Below are 21,168 nucleotides of genomic sequence, written 5' to 3' on the forward strand. Positions count from 1 at the left end.
GGGCGCCCCCCGGTGAGTCCAGGTCCCCGGCGGGCGCGGCGGGGAGGCGGCGGGCGGCGGCGGCGGGCGGCTGAGCCTCTCCAAGTTTGCACCGGGAGACCCCGGCGGGTGTCGCCCCTGCTCCCCGCAGCCCCCGGGCCCCCTTTGTGCCGCGAGTCCCGGCGGCCGGGGCAGCGGCGGCGCCTCTGCAGAAAGGGTTTTGGGGGTGGGGGGGGGGGGGGGGGGTCCCTATAGTAACGGCGGCGGCTACCGAGCGGCAGCTTTACTCAGGGGAAGGGGGGTGGGCAGACAGCCCCCGCCTCGGTTTCCAAAGGATTGTTCCTTCCCTTTGCCCATTTCGTGTGGTTATTATCCTGGCTGCCACCTCGGAGGCAGGATTGGGCAGTGCCCCAGCGCCTGAAAGCCGAGATAACGAGGGGCGAAGTAATAGTAACAGCGACAGGACCCAATCACGATAATAATACACGCGAAAGGGGGGCGCCTGGGGTTGTGCCGCCCAGGGGAGCCCCGCGCGCATCCCCGGAGCTCCCTGGCTGCCCCGTCCAGCCGGGGCTGCGACCTGCCCCTCCGGCGCTGTCCTGCGTCCCGGGCTCGTCCGCGTCGATTTTAGCCGCGAATGTGCCTCTCTTGGCCTTCTCTCGTGGTGATGACTTTCATCTGCAGGTGGTAAGTGGGGTGAACTGGTATTTTGGCTATTGTCAAATGCCACGTTTTGTTTATTTCATTTTTACGAAAAGAAAAGAAGGGAAAATTATGAGCCGTTACTGGCAGCCATACAGTTTCCACAGGAAATACTAGCATTCTTTGAGGAACACGCTACTGCTTGCAGCAAAGAAAAGTCTTTAGGAAACAAAAAGGCAACGGCATTGTTGCTCATTTTCAATGGACCGCTAGGAGGGGGGGGGGGCGGCGGGGACGTGTTGTTTTTTCCTGTGGGAACGTTGCTTTCCTTGGGAAAGTTAATTAAGGAAGCATTCCGGTCGGTGTCAGTTTTTCACTGGCTGGTGGCTGGGCCACCTCGCTCCTGTTGACTGTTACTGACAAGTGCCCATCAGAGACCCCGGAGGCAAGGAAGAGCCCAGAGGAAGGGAGAGCCGGTGCAGGACAGACCCGCCGCACACCACGTGCTGTGGAGCCCGGCCAGGGTGCAGTTTGCAAAATGAAATAAGGGCTGTCTGGGGAGGTTTATGAGGATTACATGTGTGCACAGTATGTCAGTTCTCCAAGGTGTCACTCTAAACACGTAATTTTCGAGCACCACTTTCCTTGCTGAATCTGCAGGAAGGCAAAAACCTATTTCTCTCATTATGGAGCAGACATCCCAGCGGGGAATGGGTTGAAATCTGTATTTCATTTGTACATATTGAAATTTTAAAAGGCAAAGAGAACAAGGTATAGGAAAGCGGTATGCTAATGTGTTCACCTCTGGGAGAAAATGTCTATTGGCCATTCCTGATGCATCTCAATGTTAATTTACACTCAGCCTGGTGAGAGTGAAAGGAGATCGCTTTAAGGGGTTCTTGAAACTGTTTGAAGAAGGTGTGACGTTTTCTATCCATCACAGAAGTCTCTCATGTGAAGGCAGTTTCCACTGAAGCTTACCCATAATCAAATAGGAAGGAGTCCCTAGGTCTAGAATCAGAAAAAAAAAAAAAAAAAAGATGGTGCTTCTCTTAAGGATCTGTGGACATCTTAGTTAGAAAAAAAATAATTATTAAAAACTAAGGGATATAACTTTGAATATAGATTTAATTTTCATGAGGAGAAGTTACAAGATAGTAGATTGGAAGTAACACTGCCTGTACTGATTTGACATTTACTATGTATTGATGTCCAAAAGCAAGTGACCAGGGCAAATGAAGCTCTCCATGTACTATGTCACAGCCTTGCTAATTCCAGGCAGTTGTCCTGGTGCAGGTGTCTGTGGAAATGCAGCACAGAGGCCAAGAAACTTTGTGTGCGCCGTTGTTTTGGAAGGAAGTGGAGTAGTACTTTACTGCTCTTAGGAGGGAAACCCACACAAACATCTTATACAAACAAATGATCTTTGATATTATCACAGGAAGCCTGGAGCTGTTTCTCTTGCCAGATTTAAGGCATTACTTGTCAAAAGAGGAAATCTCCCAAGGAGCAGGTGCATCATTATAAGAAACACAAGGGAGATTCTCTTTTAAATGCAAAATCTAATTGAAAGGCAACAAGAGAATCAGTGACACTCTTCGAATAGAAACCTTGTTTTTGGCAGTCTGTCAGGTTACCGTTGCAAACCACATAGGAGAAATATGTGTCTTGGGAGAACAATAACATCCTGGTGAAAAATCAAACCGTTGCTTCTGTGAAACTTTTACCCTTATATACTTGGTTCCTTGTGCACCTTTAAAAAAATATGTTTATTTATTTATTTGGAGGGAGAGAAAGTGTGAGCAGGGGAGAGGGCACAGAGAGGGAGAGAATCCCCAGCAGGCTCCACGCTCAGCGCAGAGCCCAGTGCAGGGCTTGATCCCATGACCGTGAGATCATGACCTCTGCAGAAATCCAAAGTCGGACTCTTAACCGACTGAGCCACCCGGGTGCCTCATTCTTGTGTACCTTTGATTGATGTGCAGGTTTAGTTACAAGAAATAATTTACTGAAAATGGATCAGTAATGAATCGGTTACTACTATGATATATACTTTGCATGATTTTGCACTTTATGTGGATAACTAGATTTCATAATTGGCTGTTTCCATCTTAGCTCTCTTTTAAGCTTTAAAAGTTAGTGACCAGGGAGGGGGCGCCTGGGTGGCCCAGTCAGTTAAGCATCCAACTTCGGCTCAGGTCATGATCTCATGGTGCTTGAGTTCAAGCCCAGCATCGGGCTCTGTGCTGTCAGCTCAAAGCCTGGAGCCTGCTTCAGATTCTCTGTCTCTCTCTCTCTGTCTGCCCCTCCCCTGATTGTGCTCTATTTCTCTCTCAAAAATAAACATTAGAAAAAAAGTTAGTGACCAAAATATTTGTCCAAATGATGACTATGAATTGATAAGGCTGATGGCTGGGCCCCAAAATGCACTAGTTGATTCCTCTTTATTGTGTATTCACTTTGTGCATTTGTGGCATATAAAAGTATAAAACACAGGAACTCTTCATAAGGAATTTAGAAGGGAGGAAATAGGACACATGAAAAATGAATCATACAAAAGATGAAGAAAGATACTGTATGATTGAGCAACCAAGATGCTAAATAGTAAATGAAAAGGGATTCTAAGGAGAAAATGACCAAATCAGCTCAGATGTTTTTATCACTTGTCCGTTGCTGCATAACCAGTCACCCCAAAAAGCATTTGCTTAAAGCAAATATTAAAGCTCATGGTTGTGTGGTCCATGGTTTGGACTGAGTTCAGCTGGATGGTTCTTCTGCTGATCTTGGTGGGGTTCCTTCAGGCATCTTCAGTCACCTGGTGGGTGAGCTGGTGGCAGGGTGATCTAGGAGGGCTTCAGTTACATCAGGCGGTTATCAGACTGTTAGCCAGGTTAACAGGCACCCAGGACGTCTACATCCCATGGACCAATTTGATTCAAATCACAAGGTCACCTTGGATTCAAGCAGTATAGAAAGATTCCACTTCTTTTTTGTAAAAATTTTTTTAATGTTTATTTATTTTTGAGAGAGACAGAGACAGAGCGTGAACAGGGGAGGTGCAGAGAGAGGGAGACACAGAATCTGAAACAGGCTCCAGGCTCCGAGCTGTCAGCACAGAGCCCGATGCGGGGCCCAAACGCACAAACTGTGAGATCATGACCTGAGCCGAAGTCGGACACTTAACTGACTGAGCCACCCAGGCGACCCAAGAAAGACTCCACTTCTAATGTAGCCTCCTTTTTTTTTCTCTTTCTTTCTTGTCTGTGACTAACATTTTACCGTCAGCAATTTACATGTTTGAGGACACTCATTCTCACAAATGTTTTCTGCTAAGGAGGAATGTACTGCAAGACCGGAGAGTTGAGTGAAGCCTGGTCGTAGGCACCCCAGAATTTAGGTTAGGGAATGTGCTGGACCTCATTGTCCTGTAGTCTTCGTTCTGTAAACCTTGGGAAGATGATGAGTAACACAGTGACGGTAAAATGTTAGTCACAGCCTTCTGCCAGTGGCATCAGGATGGTTTAGAGACGGTAGGCTGGTGGCAAAGTCAGCAGACCGTTGGTGGGCAGTGAGGAAGGCTCTGGCAAAGGCAGAAGCAAAGAAAAGGGAAAGGAAAGGATCATTCTGGGAGATTCCGTATTTTGGGATGGGGTGACTGATGACACCGCATTACTGAAAGCCTCTAGTCAAAATCATTCTGAGGTTAAAAAAAAAAAAAGCTTAAGTGGCTGAAAGAATGTGCCATTGTGAGAAATAGATCAATAAGTGATTTATTTGGGGGGGAGGAGAAAAATTCAGTTTCAGAAAGGTGGATTAAAAGAGATAAATTGGATGTGAAAGTACTTTATCAGCTGCAGAGTATGCTCTGAATGGTCGCTATTGCTTAGCGCTTAAAGTGCAGCAACTTACATATGCTGGAGTTTCTCCCAAGTAAAGCAACGGAAAACAAAAGGGAACACGGAGGCTATCCCAAGGGTCAAAGGGAAGTCAGAAGAACCACTTTCCGGGTGGAAACAGAACTCCTCAAGGGCTGGGGAGTGGGGACTGATGTTCTTTCTCTGCAAGTCACAGCTGGAGGTCTGCCCTTGGACTTGGCATACCCACACAGAGAAAACCTTTGGTCTAGTTTGAATGGCAGGCACACTGCTTCGCCCGGCGCGTTGATTGACAGGCCTACTAAGCACACGATGGGGAATAGGTAGGCGCTTCCACGGAGGAGAAGGCAGACCTGCCCTCAGAAGCGGGAATGGATCCACCCGGGGTAGCCAAACCAGCCAATGCCCGCCAGGAATGAACACCCGCCAGACTTATTTGGACCTGGCCCCTGAGGAGGGGACAGGGCAGGAGGTGATGGTACAAGCATACTTACACAGAGACGAGGGTGCATCGGTAACAGTTAAACCCTTGCCAGTGTGGGGGTCTTTTCATGGAAGGAGAGTAAAGAAAGAAGGTCCGGGGGTTGTTTTATTGGAGGGGAGAGGAATTCACAACACATTCCACTCTTGTACCTAAGGGCTCTGTTGAGGTGCTGTGCAACCCGCCGTGTTTTATTGATGGCCAGTCTGAAATTCAGGTGGTGCCCTCACCATCAAGTGCAGCTGTGGGCCAGACAGGAACACCTGGCCTCTCTAACGTCACACAATTAGTCTGAACAGCACGCACAGCTGCTCGTTATGGAAGGGCTTGGATGGACCAGCTCAAATCCAAGCGTATGCTTTTATAGTTTCTTTTGTGCACGTCTAAGAACCCTGAAGATATTCAATAAATGTTAACTTAATGAGTGAATGTGCCATTATCTGGTGCAGTAACATTTTCAAAAGCAGTCTGGTTTGGCTTTTCATTAGTCACAGTAGAATTTGCTATAAAGTCCCTAAGTATCTTTTTTAGATTCAAATGTTTTAAGGTACTATTGTCTCAGAAACGTAGGTTTTTTGTGTTTTTTTTTTTATAATCCACCACTCACAAAAGTAGACTTTTCTTTTTTGAAACACAATTTTCTTTACTTATCTTTGTCACGGCTCTTGGCTGCAAGTCACAGAAACCCGGCTTGTACTTACTCAACTAGGCAGGGGCATATATTGTCTCCCTTATGGGAAAAGTTCAGGAAGGCTCCAATTCTGATTTCCTCTCTTCTTCCTGGTGGTACAATGGTCCGAAGCAGCTTCAAGTTTAACCCCTGCAGGGGAAGAGAATAATTTGGGATTAACTCTTAATTAATGGGCACATGCCCATGCCTGAACCAGCTCCTGTGGCCAGGGATCTGGAACATGGAATTCGACTTGACTTGGCCTTGATCATGTGCCCAGGCCTGGAGCCTTCGTGAATGGAAGGAACAGTCTATGGGCAGAGGCAAGACATGGGGAGGATGTGAGAACTTCATGAGGGGGTGGTGGGTAAAACCCTCCCAAAGTAAATAGCCTGAGAGCAAGCAAGGGGTGGTTCTTTAAAAAGAAACTATCGAGAAGAGAGCGAGGATCCTGTGCAAGCAAAAAGAACAGGTATATAAGGTATATCTACTCTTCCATCCATTTTCCCTGGAGGATGCATCGTCTCTCTGCCCCCAAGCCATGAACCTGGGAATGAGCCTGATTTGACCTCTCATTGGGTCACTCACCAGGACCCCTGTCTCTGTCTCACTCTTTCCCCCGTTAGTTTAGAGCCCCCCCCACCCCGTTTCACCCTGCACAAGTACCCTCTGAGAATGCCACGTCCAGTCTCTCTGCTTCAACTCCATCCTCCTCACCATGGCCAGGGTGCTCTTTCAAAGAACAAATAGATAAAATCGAATCAGGTAACTGCCCAAGAGCCATTCAGAACCTCACAGCCCTGGAGGAAAAGAGCAACCTCCTGATCTTGAATTCCCACAGCTCCTGGGTTCCCTGTGAGGTGGGCCCTGCCTCCCGCGGACACAGGAGGTTGGATGGGATGGAGGTGTGTGCCGTGTGGCTTCTGCCCCCTGCCCACGTGACCCCCGTGCTGTGCTGACCTCTGCCACTTGAAGGCCCCCAAAGGCTTCATTTTCTCTCATCTTCATGGGGTTTTTTCTGCCTGTGCTTTTGTCCCAGTGGAGTATTGTTTCTCCTTTCTTGACCTGACTTGACCTTGAACATTCACTCCTCCTTCCACACGCACCCCAAGCGTTGTTTCTCGGAGAAGCCTTTGCTTGAACACCAGGTCCTGCCCAGCCCCACCTGGCCCCACATCCTACTTTACCCTGTGGTGCCATAAGTGTGACGTCCTGTCCCGTTGTGCTGTGACAGCTCCGAGGGGCTTTCTCATCTCTGTATCCCTGTGTCTAGTGCAGGGGTCCTCACAGCAAACATGCTGAAGAAGCTTTAGGGGAAGGAATGAAAAGGGTCATTAACCTCGGTGGTTTTCAAGATGCGTCCTGTTTCCTTCAACGTGATGCCTAAATTTGCATCTCTGAATGTTGGCCAGGAAGGCAGGGTCTCTTTGAAATCACCGTTCAGACACCTTTCTGCTGTTTTCCTGGCTCCGTGTAACGCTCGATGCCTACTTGGTCACTACCAGCTACCTCAAGAAAGAGGCTGAAAAAATACCAGTGGCCCAAAGTCTGTCTTGAAGCTAAAATGTACGGCCCAGAGATCAGATGAGGAATACTTTTTTTTTCCCCCTCTGCCATAAGAGAGGTTATTTAATAGTTAATATTTATGAGGCACTTACTCTGCGTTGGTTGCTTAACAGATGACTTACAATTATTTTCTTATTAATTCTCACAGCAGCCCTAGGAAGGAGCTATTACCATTATCTATCCTTTTCCTGCCTGTGAGGAAGCTTAAGATTTACAGAGTTAAGGTCCTTCTTCCTGGAGATGGCCAAGCTGTCAGACCCTCATCTGGGTTGGTGAGGAGTAAAATCAAGCTTTGATTGGGCTCTCGCAATTCACCCAGTTACAATTTCGGTTCTCGTGGTTCTAAAACCGGGTGACCGCCTCCGAGGTATAAAACATGCCACCTGCCTCCCTTTGCCTTCAATTATGTCAAAAAGACTGTGGAGAAAGATGTGTTTCGAGTGGTAAGGGCTCTGGCACCACAGATGGAATTAAGATGGATGTCTGCCTTAGAAATTCCAGCCATATTCCTGTGCTTCTGCTGTTGCCAGATAATAAAGGGCCCATCTGCAGATTGTACTGCTGTGTATAAAACTCACGCCTCTTGAACAGCCAGAGTGAAGTCTTTGTCCTGAGGGTCCTTCAGAAAGTCCATAGATACGTAAAATATGCTAAACACTTTGGAAGTCACAGAAGCTCGGTGGGTTTTCACCGGTTTCCAGTCTGAGAGCCTTCTGGGGATCTGATGAAAGCTGAGGATACTTTCCTTAGAAAAAAAGTTTGGGGGCACCTGGGTAGCTTGGTCGGTTAAGCATCTGACTTCAGCTCAGGTCATGATCTCGTGGTTCGTGAGTTAAGGCCCCCGCATCAGGCTCTGTGTTGACAGCTCGGAGCCTGGAGCCTGCTTCGGATTCTGTGTCTCCCTGTCTCTCTCTGCCCCTCCCTCACTTGTGCTCTGTCTCTCTCTCTCAAAAATAAACATTAAAAAAAAAGAAAAAAGGAAAAAAGATGTTCATACACACCACTGAGTCCAGGGCTTCCAGAATATGTGGGAGCCCATTTGTGGATTTCCTGGGGCCCCACAGACTCCAGGTTAAAAACCTTGTTTGAGAGCTATAATCCAGGGGCACCTGGGTGGCTCAGTGTGTTAAGCATCCAACTTTAGCTCAATGTGTGTTTTTGAGCCCCACATTGGGGTCTACAGTGACAGCACAGATACCTCTTCAGAGCCTCTGTCTCCCTCTCTCTCTGCCTCTCCCCCGCTTCCATGCTCTCTCTCTCTCTCTCTCTCAAAAATAAATTAAAAACATTAAAAAAACAAAAAAAGCTGTTGGGGCACCTGGGTGGCTCAGTCAGTTAAGAGTCCCACTTCGGCTCAGGTCATGATCTCGCAGTCAGTGAGTTCGAGCCCTGCGTCAGGCTCTGTGCTGACACAGCTCAGAGCCTGGAGCCTGCTTCAGATTCTGTGTCTCCTCTCTCGTGCTCATGCTCTGTCTTTCTCTGTTTCTCAAAGATGAATAAATGTTAAAAAAATAAATTTTAAAAAAAGCTGTAATCCAGAAGAAAAATAATGGCCATTGTCGAATATATACCACTTATTGACCATTTATTGAATGTTTACCATGTGCCAGTCTTTTTTGAAAAGTACATTGTAGCTAACCAGCCCCCTAAGCCCTGTGTTCCCAGCCCTGTTGTAAGCTGTGGAGAATGAGGGTCAGAGAAGGAGCTCAGTGTCCCAGCCACCAAGTGCTGAGAGTGGAGTCAAACCCCGCCGGGCATCACTGTTATTTCATGCGGCGTCCGTGCTCGTTCCTCTCACCACGCTGGGCGTGAGACCCGTGCCCGTGACCTTCCGAGCCTTTGTTCCCCCTTGACTTCCCTCACCCTGCAGCTTCCCTGGTGGCAGTGGGTCAGGCAGCCGTTTCTGCTGCAGCAACCTCTGGGGTTGTCTCCCGTGCAGGGGCCGACAAGGGCTGGGAGGGTCTCGGCTCCTCTGCACCTTCGCCTGGGTTGACAGCTCGCACGCAGACCCCAGCGTCCGAGAGGCAGATCGCTGCTGCTTGACCCCGCCTCAGTGAGCCCCTCGCTCTTTCCTGAGTGCAGCCTGCACCCTCAGAGTCATTAACCACACAGCAGCAACACTCAGCAGCAAAACTGGCTGCAGATTCTCCACTGGCACCCCTCACAGACCGTTACGGTGAGGTGCTGCTCTATGCCAGGCTCCCCTCGGAGCTGTGGTCACCACAGTGAGCTCACAGATGTGGTTCCTGAGCTCGTGGCATTTCCATCTCTTCTAGATCTCCCCGGGAAGGGGGCTAGCAAAGAAAGAAAAGGCGATGTTTTCGGAAAGACAAAGTCTGAAGGATTGATTCTCCTCCCGTCTCCGTTCTTTGCAGCTTTACATCTCTAGGCACAAGCGTGTCTGCTTCTCTAGCACTTTCATCCCTCCCCTGGGTTGTTGAGAGTGCTTTAGATTTCCAGAGACTTAGTAGGCGGAGTAAGGGGGACACAGGCGCATCAGTGCATCTCAGCCACCCCTTTTCAGATGAGGGGGCAGAGTGACCAAATGACTGGCCGGACGGGGTTGAAGGCAGGGCTAGCTAGCCGGTCTGGTGCCTGGCGGAGCATAGCCTAGTGGAAGCCACAGGCTGCTTCTGAGTTATTTGTGATGTGATTATTGTCATTTTGGCTTTGATGTTGTGGTCTTTCTGCTGCAACTGAATCTGGCAGGCATGTACTACTCAGGAAGCACACGCACTGCCAGCCTCTGCCCATCTCTGCAGCCCCTGAGAGGCGCCCCTGTGTGCTCTTTTCTACACATTTCCTTCTCCCTGCCCCCCAGCTGCCCCCGAGACAGCCTCCCAGGTTCTCTCTCTAAGTGTTGTGTTGTGACTTCTTACACCACAACGGGCGGGTAGAGGGGTGCCTGGGTGGCTTTGGCAGTCTGGGACCCGTGTCAGGCTCTGTGCTGAGGGCGTGGAGCCTGCTTCAAGTTCTCTGTTTCCTTCCCTCTCTGACTCTCCGCCACTCACACACATTCCCTCCCTCTCTCTCTCTTTCTCCAAAATAAATAAATAGATAAACGTTAAAAAAAAAAAAACAAAACAAAACTGGTGGACAGAAATAATAAGTCTGTGAATGTGAGCCACTTAATTAATTTCTCATTTTCTAGCAAGCACGTTCGGAAAAATAAGAGGAAACAGGTGGAATTAATTTCCTCTATTTTACTTAATGCAGTATATCCTGGATATTAGCATTTCCTCATGTAATATAAAAAAAAATTATTAACTACCTCCCTTTCGTTCTTGTTTTTCATACTTTTTGAAAGTTGGCGTGTGTTTTGTTTTTAACTCAGACTCGAGCCACACTTGTGATGGTTAGTAGCCACATGTGGCCTGTGGCTCCCATAGTGGACTCCAGGCTTGGGCTCTGAGGAGGCAGTGGGAGTCCCAAGGGCAGTCTCAGGGACGACTCCCTCTGTCGTCCCTCCACAGTGAGCCTGCGCCTCTGCTCTTATGCCTATTGGATGGGGCTGGCTGCTCGCTACAAGGGTAGGGTTGCACCTGTCAACTTCCTGTCCCCAATGTGGAATGCGGCATTTAGTAGGCCCGCAGCTGGCATTCAGTGCATTGGGAATTCATTAATGAACGAGGAAAGATTATGCGTAACACCAGGAGCAGCCGGGATTGGTATGTGGGGCCTTGTCTCTCGGCACTCACTTTGCCTGTCAGCTCCCGGCTCTGGCCAGTGCCACAGAACTGCATTTGAGTCCCACCGCATGGCCAGGAAGCCTTGACACTGGATAGGGGTGTTCCTAGCCTCAAACTGTTCTGAGGTTCCCCATGTCGTATTCAGCTTTAGGCTTTGCCTCTTCCAATATTGATGATTAGAGGAATTTAGGCACAGTCCAGTATATTAAAACTTCATGTTCTTATTTAACAGGATAAAAAAAAAAAAAAAAAAAATCCCAAACAAGCAGGATAGACCAAACACAAAAAAAGGCCCATCTGCCTTCCAGAACATGAAATAAGCAGGGGAGGAATAGCTGTGTCAGGGAGCTGTCTCTGTTGCCAGTGGTTTTAGAGGCCTCACCACTCCCTGGAGAAAATGGGAGATTGATATGCTGAGTAAATTAGCATTTGCACATACAGCATTTAAATTTTGCAAGTGCTTCTAACCCACTAATGGGCACGTTTGTCCCCTTTACCCCTAATGGTGAATGTCACTTAAAAGAACTCACACAACCAAGTTTCAAAGATTGGCACTCCCATAAAGCCATACCAACCACATACTCAAATAAATGCACAGTTTGCAAATGGAAGAAACTGTCACTGTACGATCTGTTAGGTCCTATAAACATTGTAAGGGATCCTTGTCTCAGAGAAGACTCTGGGCGTCTCAGGCCCGCTTAAAGAGTGCTTTGAAATAGTAAATGGAATCCGGCCTAACCTCTGTTTTACCATTGATGACCAGTGTCAGCCTGGAAAGCTCATTGACCCGCTGGGGCTTTTTGTTTCTCGGAACGCACATGGGGAAAAGTGAATCCTGCTGTCACACGCTATGAGGGGGTAGGGAATGAATGAAGCCTAGAAAATGTTTGAACAATTCTTCGGGAAAGCTATTTGGAACAGTTTGAAGACAAGGTAGCTTGCCAGTATTTTTGCAAAGTAAATTCTAAAAAGATAAAAAAAAAAAAAGCCAAAAAAACCACATAGCCTGCATCCTGTAGTAGCTAACTAAGCACTAGCCACGTTTAAGTCATTTGAAGATCCCTTCTTTAATAAGTCAAGGATGGTTCGAGACAGACAAAGCTTTACATCCATTGGCTCCAGTTGTGAGAATGCTGCTTTCATACGAGTCTCTTACAAAGGCTCTCGTGCCTCTCTGTGACCGTAATAGACTTTGTCCAACATGACGGCTCTGGTGTGCTGTGTTGGTGTAATTGAAAACCTATAAAAGGGCTGAGAGCTACTTTTGAATTGGCTCAGTGCACTTGGACTGGATCTGTCAGAGTGGTGAAAGGTTTAAAGGAATTTTCATAAATGAGGTCTCCAAGCTGTGTTTTAACCATCGAGTTCCAATGAACTCCAAACCCTGAGAACTCGGAGCATAGCGCCTCAGAGAAGAGCAGTCATATCAAGATGGAAATAAATGATTCATTTTCATTCCCCGAGTTCTGCAGACATAAGCACACTTAACTGCTGATCATCATAATTTAGCAGTACTGTTGTGCACTAAAAATACAATTTAAAAGTCTAATCTTTAATTAAATTGAGTACTCACAGATTAACATGGTTACAAATCTTGGGAGCTGGATATAGTACAATGTTTACTCATGTTGCTAGGAAATAGCAGGGCTCTTTTTAAGTTACAGATTGATTTGGTAAGTAGAGGGATATGGGCTCCTCCCAGCAAGGGCTTGATGGCTTCTCCTCAGTTTCTGTTTCATAATGTATGTAAATGACTGTCTAACGGAGCAGAAATCCTGCACACTCAGAGCTTTGGTTGGCGACAGAAAGCACAGGTGTGTGCACCTGAGTAAACATTTGGAAGATGACTGAAAGGGCGATTTTTACCTTGAGCCCCTTGCATGAAATAAACATCATCAAGTGTTCAGGTTTTTAACAAAATGAATTTTTCCATTTGGTAGAATTATCTATCAGGAAAATAGATTGTTCTTCAAAATATAATCACCACGAGGCTAATTGATGGTTTTGCATTCTTGCCATTTGTGGGAAACTGTGAAATTAGTATAGAAATTTGATACGGGTTGATGGTTTTCCAGAATCATTAAAACTTCCATGTAGGAAATCAACTCTGCTATTCTTTTTCCCCCCTTTCCCTCCCTTTGGCAAACCTCGCCGCATGACACATTGTACAATAGTTTTTAAAAATGCAAAGCTAATGCTTGCACAGCATGAAAGGGAGCTGCCGTGCCAGCGCACTCGCCTTGTCCCTGAAAGAGACGAAAGATTTCTATGTGCTATTTCAGTTAGGATCAGGCGGCAAAGAGTGGCCTCCTCAAGCTCCAAAGTAGAACTGAGAAAAAACCCACAGGGGCAAATTACTATTTGATCTCTTTGAGGCAGGCCCCTATATGTGGAGCTGGCGTTTCCAAGCGGAGACTCTTAGGAAGAGATGGAAACATATTAGAATACTGGATTGTCTCCAGGAACAACGTCAGGGTTTAGGATGCTTATTACAGGGTTTTTATCCTGTATCCAAGCTCCGAACAATGTGGGGAGAAGTAAAGGAGGGTGCCACCGAGGGGCAGGATCACGACTGTACTCCCAGATGTGTGCCCGTGACCTCTCTTGGTAATTAACACACTTTTAACTTCCCTCTGGGTAATAATTGACTCATTTGTGCAGAAAGCAGTTGTTGATTTGGGGTAAGAATTGTTTTCTGGGGCACTTGGGTGGCTTAGCCAGTTCAAGTCTGACTCTTGATTTCGGCTCAGGTCATGATCTCACTGTTTGTGGGTTCGAACCCCACATCAGGCTCTGTGCTGACAGTGTGGAACCCACTCTGAATTCTCTGTCTCTCTCTCTCTCTCTCTCTCACTCTCTCTCCCCCCTCCCTTACTTTCTCTGTCTCTCTTTCTCACACTCTCTCTCTTTCTCTCTCTCAGAAATAAAATAAATAAACTTAAAAAACATTTTATAAAAAAAAAATTGTTTTCTCAGTCTGTGCATGTACCTTGTGTAGTCCCAAGTATATACTATATGATCGATATATTGTAACTGAATAAATGAATCCTTCAACATGTCTTGAAAGTCACTGTACTAACATAAGACCTAAGGCTTAGTCCATTGCAGTAAATAGAGTTGAAGGCCTTGTCTTCTCAAAAGATATCACCATGCTCCCTGTGTCATATGTGCTCAGAACATCCTTCCAAGGCAGGATACTATCAAGTGGGCAAAATTCGATGTGATGGAAAGTTTCACTGCCGAGCCTCTAGTTGGAATAGGTTATGGAATTGTAAGGGGTGAGAGACCTGCTATTACAGAACTTTTCTTGCAAGAGAGGAATTTGAGGATTTGGAGATGGAAAGGTGAGATAAAACTAAAACACAGATTACAAGTTTCTTGGGGGTGGTAATTACCTCCATCATACTCACCGTCTCCTCCAAACACCCCACAGCATGCTTATTAAATGGTGTGGCATAAAGACGGTGGATAGGAGGGGTGTCTGGGTGGCTCAGTTGGTTAAGCACAGACTTCAGCTCAGGTCATGATCTCACAGTTCGTGGTTTCGAGCCCCACGTCGGGCTCTATGCTGACAGCTCAGAGCCTGGAGCCTGCCTCAGGTTCTGTGTCTCCCTCTCTCTCTGCCCCTCCCTCGCTCACTCTCTCAAAAATAAATAAACATTAAAAAAATAGATAGTGAATAGGAGGCAGAATACAATACTGGTTATGAGCTTGAGCTTGAACCTCAGAGCAAGGCTTGCCTCAGTCTCTTACTGTGTGTGTTTTCACATACATACTGAACCTCTTGATACTTTGATCTCATTTCTTCTTTTACTAACAGATATTTGTTGATAACCTCATTTATTCAAGGTAATTTTTGGATGCTTGGGATAACTGGGAATAGTAGATACCAGGTTCACTCTCTTCCTTCATCTACCTGCTTTGTGCGCTGAGATGTTTGGACTGAATCAGGAGGCTCCTTTGTTCTCTGACTTCTGATTGGATTTGGCCGGTGGGAGGCATCATCAGGACAGGAGCAGGCCGGTGGGAAGAGAGTGCGAGCTGTTTACTTCCTGGGTTCCCTCCTTTACCAGGTTACCGCCTGCTCCTATAGGCTCCTGCCAGGAGCCATCTCCACAAGGATGCTTTCTGAAGTCTGATGACTGCCCTCCTACAGACGCTTCATGCTGATACCACCGTCCTTTGGACTCACTAGCTCACTGTACCGTCTCTTGTAGTTACTACAAAGCCTGCCCACATGCTTGCACGTGGTCTCTTTATTAAACTCCTCCAAGTGACTCCCTGTCTCAGAGGTCATTGTGAGGATGACACGATTTAGGTAGAATGTAAAACCACGATGAGCTTCTAGTAGGTATTCAACAGGTTCAGCGTGAGCATCGTCATTAGCTTTTTTTAATACAGCATATTGGTTGGTCATGATAATTATTATGTTGTTCTTTTAAAATCTTGAAACGACGAGAAGACAGCTATCATCTTCCAAAGGTTAAGAACAGGATGAGTGAAACAGGGAGAGGTTAAGGGCTAAGGTCAGCAAGTGCTACAGTGGCAGAACTAAAAAGCGATTTAAAGAGTTTTGACTCTGTCTCTTTGGACAGGGTTCTCCCTCACAACACATCTGGAAAAGGGAGTTAAAACTTCAAAGTGTTTAGCAAATTAAAACATAACCTACCTGGGATAATTGGGTCCATTTAGTGCAGGTGAGCCCCATTTGTGACCACTGAGTCATAATTGGGTTGAATCATGCATGTGTCAGCGTCTTTACTTTAATTACTATAAGGGCTGGGGCTAAGATTTTCACATTTATGCCTCCCTGATACACTCAAGACAGATGATCCTTAGCCCTGTATTTCTTCTCCACCCTCGGGTGTAGATGTGCTCATTTATAATCAAAGCTGAATAAGAGACCAGCATTATGGTGCTTGCGTAGTAGATTTTGTGCACATACACATTCTTTTGACTTCTAAGAGTTCTCTTTCTTGAATCACACAAAATAGTTCGCTGTGATCTTTAGAGTCTCTTGTCTGTAACTTAAGAGCATGCTGATGAAACTGTTGGTCAAGAATGAAAACTAACACATCCCCTGAAGAGGTAGGGGCCCTTTGAAAACCAAACATGCTAGGACTTCTTTCCATTTGATAATGAATTGGTCACAACTCTTGAAATTGCAGACTGTATGGATGCATCTTTCGAGGTTGTGGGAAAATTGTGTGAGGGTTCGTTCTCAAACTAGAAAGATAGTGAATGTCTGTGGTGTTTCGTTTTTACAATTAAGTAGAGTCGGAGAGGAATAGAAGTTTGAAAGACCTTTTGATGTCTGTCCAAATAAGAATTTATGTATTGTCCCTTTTGTTCAAGTTGCTGAGCAGGGGGTGGGGGGGGTGGGAAAGAAAAGAAAAGAAAAACCACATATCTTGTTGCCAGAAGAACCGATGCTTCTGGAAGGAATGATTGTGACTAGAACCTTTGAATCCCCTTTTATCCTTTCACATTTGCCTTAAAGTCAACCCCTGCCTTCCTGCCTTCCTTGTTTGTGAAGAAGATGCTTTTCAGATATTGTGGACTTAGCAAATGCAAAGTTTCATAACTCTTTTATTCATCTATCATTTGCCTGTTTATTGTCTTTGAATTGTCCTTTTTGGATGAGGTAATTCCACACAGTGCCATCAGGATCTCCCAGTTGATACTAATGAAGGCTCCTCTTGCTTCATTTCAGTCCTCTATTTCTGTTTAGTTTTCATCTCTTGCCATTTTTTTTTTTTTTTTTTGCTTCCAGTAAAATCCGGTGGCATTTTCAGTGAGAGGAACTACTATATTCATAGTAATCATTATTTTAAATGATTATACTGTTGTCACCACAGCAGTTGTGTTGACGTGAGTACTAGTAACATGGGAATAAAATTAAATTCTTAGTAGATCATACCAAAAGTATCGTATTACTGTACCTAAGAACCTTCTATGGCTGCTTGCCAAACAGAAGGAGTCATGAGTCCTTTAAAACAAAGTGACTGATGGATGGTGTTTGCAGACTGAAGACTGATTACTTGAAGCAGTCATTCTGTAAACATGAGTTGATACCTTTCCTTGTGTAGATGCAGTCTTTTTCTTCTATGAACTTTCTATCTAGTAGAGGAGAGAAATTTGGGTGTTGATAGTAGAGGTGTGGGCAAGTGCTACAGTCAGAAGGAGGAGGGAGCCGTGAACTCCACCTGGGATGGGGGAGGAAGGTGGTCAGATTATCAAGGGCTTGTCAGGAAAAGTGCCATTTGATTTAGAGCTCAAGGCCAAATGGGTGTTCACCAGGCAGAAAATTTAGGAGAGGGCAATGGCGTCTGATACATTTGGGAAAATATAAGTATTTTGATGTGACTTCACAATAAGATATATGGTGTGCAGTGGCAGGAGATAATGTCAAAAGGATGACCAGGGCCAAACCTTGGTCTGTTTCCCACTGCGGACAAAGGGGGCTTATGTTTCTTTGTCAGTGGGTGATGCTAATAAATAATCCTACCTAGATTGTTGTGTCATCCATTCTCAAGGCTTATGCCGTCACCTGTGTTGATGACTTCCAAATTTTTATCGCTAGCCTTGGGCTAGAGATCCTCTTTGTCTCTTGGTCATGTACATTGGGCTGTTTCATCAGCTCTCAAAGTTTACACCTCCAAAGTAAATTCATCATGTTTTCCTCAAAATCTTGGCTGTCTTCCAATTTCTTAATTGAGTGAACGGACCCAGCTTTCAAGGAAATTATCTGTAGTACTTTGTTCTCTTGAACGTCCCCATGCCCAGTATCTCCCAACATTCCCAGTCCTCAGTAGATCTTACCTTGTTTGTTCAGTTGCTCTCAACATCAGTGAACACTTTCCATCCACATTTGTCGTATCTTTATTCATGATGTCATCATTTTTCCCTTTGATCAGCCCAGCAACCTCTTAACCCAGCCCTACTCCTTTCTGATCAGTTGCTGCACTGTTACCATGTTGATCTTTCTAAAATTGATTGCGTCTGTGATCATGCCAGTAAATTTGTAGTAGGTTTTCATTGCCTCTTTAAAAAATAAAAAATCCTTAGCATGACATACAAGCCCTTACAATTGGCCCCACATACCTGTCCATCCTCATGGGTCCGGTGGCCGATCCCCACGCCTCTCCAGACTTATTCAGTAACTTGAAGCTGCCTGCAATTTCCAGTCTATTAGTCTCCTAGGAATTTTCCTATTCCTGTTCCCAGACTTCTTACTCTGTGAACTCATTCCCCCTGACCTCTGCCTCCACCCAGGTTGGAGTGAGGTGTTTCCACAACTGTGTGGTGATAGATGGTTTACTTTTCTTTGTCTCCACTAGACTCCCAGGTCCTCACTGCCAGGCTCCATGTCTCATTCATGTCTGCCATATTCCCAGTGCTTACCTTCATGTCTGGCACATAGTTGTAGCAAAAATAATAGTGTTTACGAAGGGCTTGTTATAGCTCAGGCAAATTGTTAATTTATTTACATACATTGTCTCCTTTAAAAGGCAACAACAACATCAAGCCATGTTTTGGAAAAAGAATGTGGCAGAAAAGTGAAGACTGGGTAAGACATTTGTTATGGGGAGTCAACTTAGGGCATTGTTTTAGCAACTGAGAATTTCAGAGAGATCTGTACTAGTGGTAGAAGCAATAGAAATTTAATGGAGAAACTTTGTTATAGTGATTCTTATCACTAAATTTTAGTGAATGATGGATGGATGGATGGATGGATGGATGGATGGATGGATGGGTAGGTGGATGGATGGATGAATGGATGGTGAGTCCAGCACATGGTCCTTAGAACTTACTGCAGAACTGACTTTCTTTGACTTCTAAGTCTTACTAACTTTAGTGCGACAAGCTTATTTGGTGGGACTAGAGTCCCAGCTCTCTGATGCAACTGCAGAAGCAGCCTGTATGGCAACACCCTGAGAGGAAACCAAGTCAAAAGCAGACCCATCATAAGAGAGTAATATGGGATGGCTTTTAAAAATAGATGTTTAAAACTTTATGTATAAAATTATTAAATTAGGTTCAAAATTGTTGAGGTAGTTATGGGAGTATGCTATATATTTAGAATTCTCTCACTCAAAAATGAAGCTTTGAGCAAAGTCATCCTAAGCATAGGGCTCCTCGGCAGAGGGTAATGCTGAAAAGCATGGACCTTGGAGTCAGACTTCCTGGTTTGAATTCTTGCTCAGACATTTACTAGCTGTTGTCACGCACATCAAGGTCCTGGGTCCAGTTCTTAACCTCTCAAGTGGCAGTGCCGTCTTTGCTGGGGTGATGTAACAATGAAATGACAATAGAAAAGCATGTGCCGTTGTAGCGTGGTGGGATATGGCAAGCACTCACTCAAGTTGGGATTTACCTCCTTTCATAAACTCATTCCTTAGCAACAGTGAGAAAGGGAGAAGTTACTGCATTTGTGCCTCACCATATGTTTTCAACCAGCTTTACTGATGTTTTGAAGATGTGTTATCATAGGAGAAATTTTGCTTGTTTCCTATTAAAAATGACAATCTTGTAAACTAAACTCCCCTGAAAGAGGAAGAGGTTGGTAGTGCACAACCTAAGTGCATTTGGTTTTTCCCCACAATTCCTGAAAGAAAAGTTATGAGATGAACAAATGTTAGTGGTGAACAATCATTTAATGCACACAACGTATTAAATATGATCCCTCATCGACCTAGTTGGTTCCTATTTGGTGGGAATTCTCAAGCTTATTGGTTTTAAATGTTCATTGAGCAGTACTTTTTACAATTTGTTACTTTAGCTCTGTAGCCAAACATCTTAATAGGAAGAACCCTTAAAATACGCTGTTTTCCAAATGTTCTGAAGATTTAATTAGCCTGTATGTATTTCAAGGTAAAAGTAGTATGTCCTTAAGGAGGTTTGGCTGGGAAATTAAAAAAATATTTGATTTATTTTTTTTCAACGTTTTTTTATTTATTTTTGGGACAGAGAGAGACAGAGCATGAACAGGGGAGGGGCAGAGAGAGAGGGAGACACAGAATCGGAAACAGGCTCCAGGCTCCGAGCCATCAGCCCAGAGCCTGACGCGGGGCTCGAACTCACGGACCGCGAGATCGTGACCTGGCTGAAGTCGGACGCTTAACCGACTGCGCCACCCAGGCGCCCCAAAAAATATTTGATTTAAATAATGACCGCCTAACTGGTGACGAACAACGAACGAATGATAAACACCTGTAGTGCGAACCTAGCGGCATCCTTCTAACTGTCTGCGTTTTTGCTTTCGTTGGTTTCCTTGATTGATAGAGTCCATATATTTGGTTTCTTCTCTCAATTTACTGACATTCTCTGTACCTTTACCTTGTTATTTTTTTCTCTTTTACCACCCCATCTTAACATATCCTATGTTTATTTGATTTGTATTGTCTGTCACCCCCACCTGAACGTAAGCCGAGCTGTGTAAGACTTCCCTTTGTTTACAGCTATACTCCCCAAAGTGAGCAGAGTGGCTGGCCCATCACAGAAATTCAGTAAATATTTGTTGAATGAGTAAGTGTGCATATGGCAGCCTGTGCTTAGTGGAGAGTCTTAAAAAGGTTGTGCAGCCACATAAATGTGTTTTCGTAAATATTGCTTGCTGAATATGTTGGGTTGCTTGTTCATAGACACGCAAAACACAACTTGCGAAATGTGAAGAAGAATCAATGGAAAAATGTTAAATCACTCTCCCAACTCTGAGGCAACGATTTCAGATTCTGGTGTGTTCTTCCTTTCATGCATTCGATAGCATAGTTAGGTGTCGTCTCAGATTATATTATTTTGTACCCTGCATTTTTTTTTTTGCTTAGTATTGTATCACCAGTACCTTTTTATGTTTTCACGAAAGTTTTTACAAAGACTTTTCTATTTAAAAATGATGGAGTAAAAGTACATTTCTTGCCACCTTCCACATGACAGCAGGAGTAGTGAAAAACAGAGAAGAAAATGCATCTGTAATGAAACAAGTCATTCGCAACAAGCCCAGAGCACAGTCCTGGAAGTACACCTGCCAGGTGTGTAATGTGGGGATCCAGGTGAAGGAAGACATAAGAACCTGTGCTTTTCTCATCATCGTAGACCTTGAGCAAGACCCAGATTTCCCTCAGATTAAGTACACTGCTGTGAAAGACTCCTCCAGCATCCCTGAGGTATGTGACCAGACCTAGAGCTGTACATAGACTGTGGGAGAAGTGGAGGGCAACTCTGTCAACACCTGAGTGTCACCACTGAACGGCAGAGAGATGGAAC

The 21,168-nt window shown here is 45.3% G+C and overlaps 1 protein-coding gene across 5 annotated transcripts in view; it reads left to right on the forward strand.

Annotated features, from left to right (window-relative positions):
* The window catches only part of SNCAIP (synuclein alpha interacting protein), a 165,158-nt gene that overhangs the window by 5,341 nt on the left and 138,649 nt on the right, over window positions 1-21,168 (forward strand). The window contains exon 1 of one of the 5 annotated variants that reach the window (XM_040444325.1): window positions 282-666. The exons of 3 other annotated variants lie outside the window; for them this stretch is intronic. The gene's annotated coding sequence lies outside the window, so the exon portion shown is untranslated. Of the gene's footprint in view, window positions 1-281; window positions 667-20,747; window positions 21,069-21,168 lie in introns of those variants that run through there. One more of the 5 variants, XM_040444326.1, reaches the window with a different exon arrangement.

This window comes from Herpailurus yagouaroundi, unplaced genomic scaffold (genome assembly GCF_014898765.1).
Source record: "Herpailurus yagouaroundi ecotype Mexico unplaced genomic scaffold, PumYag 192, whole genome shotgun sequence".
Lineage (NCBI taxonomy): Eukaryota > Metazoa > Chordata > Mammalia > Carnivora > Felidae > Herpailurus > Herpailurus yagouaroundi.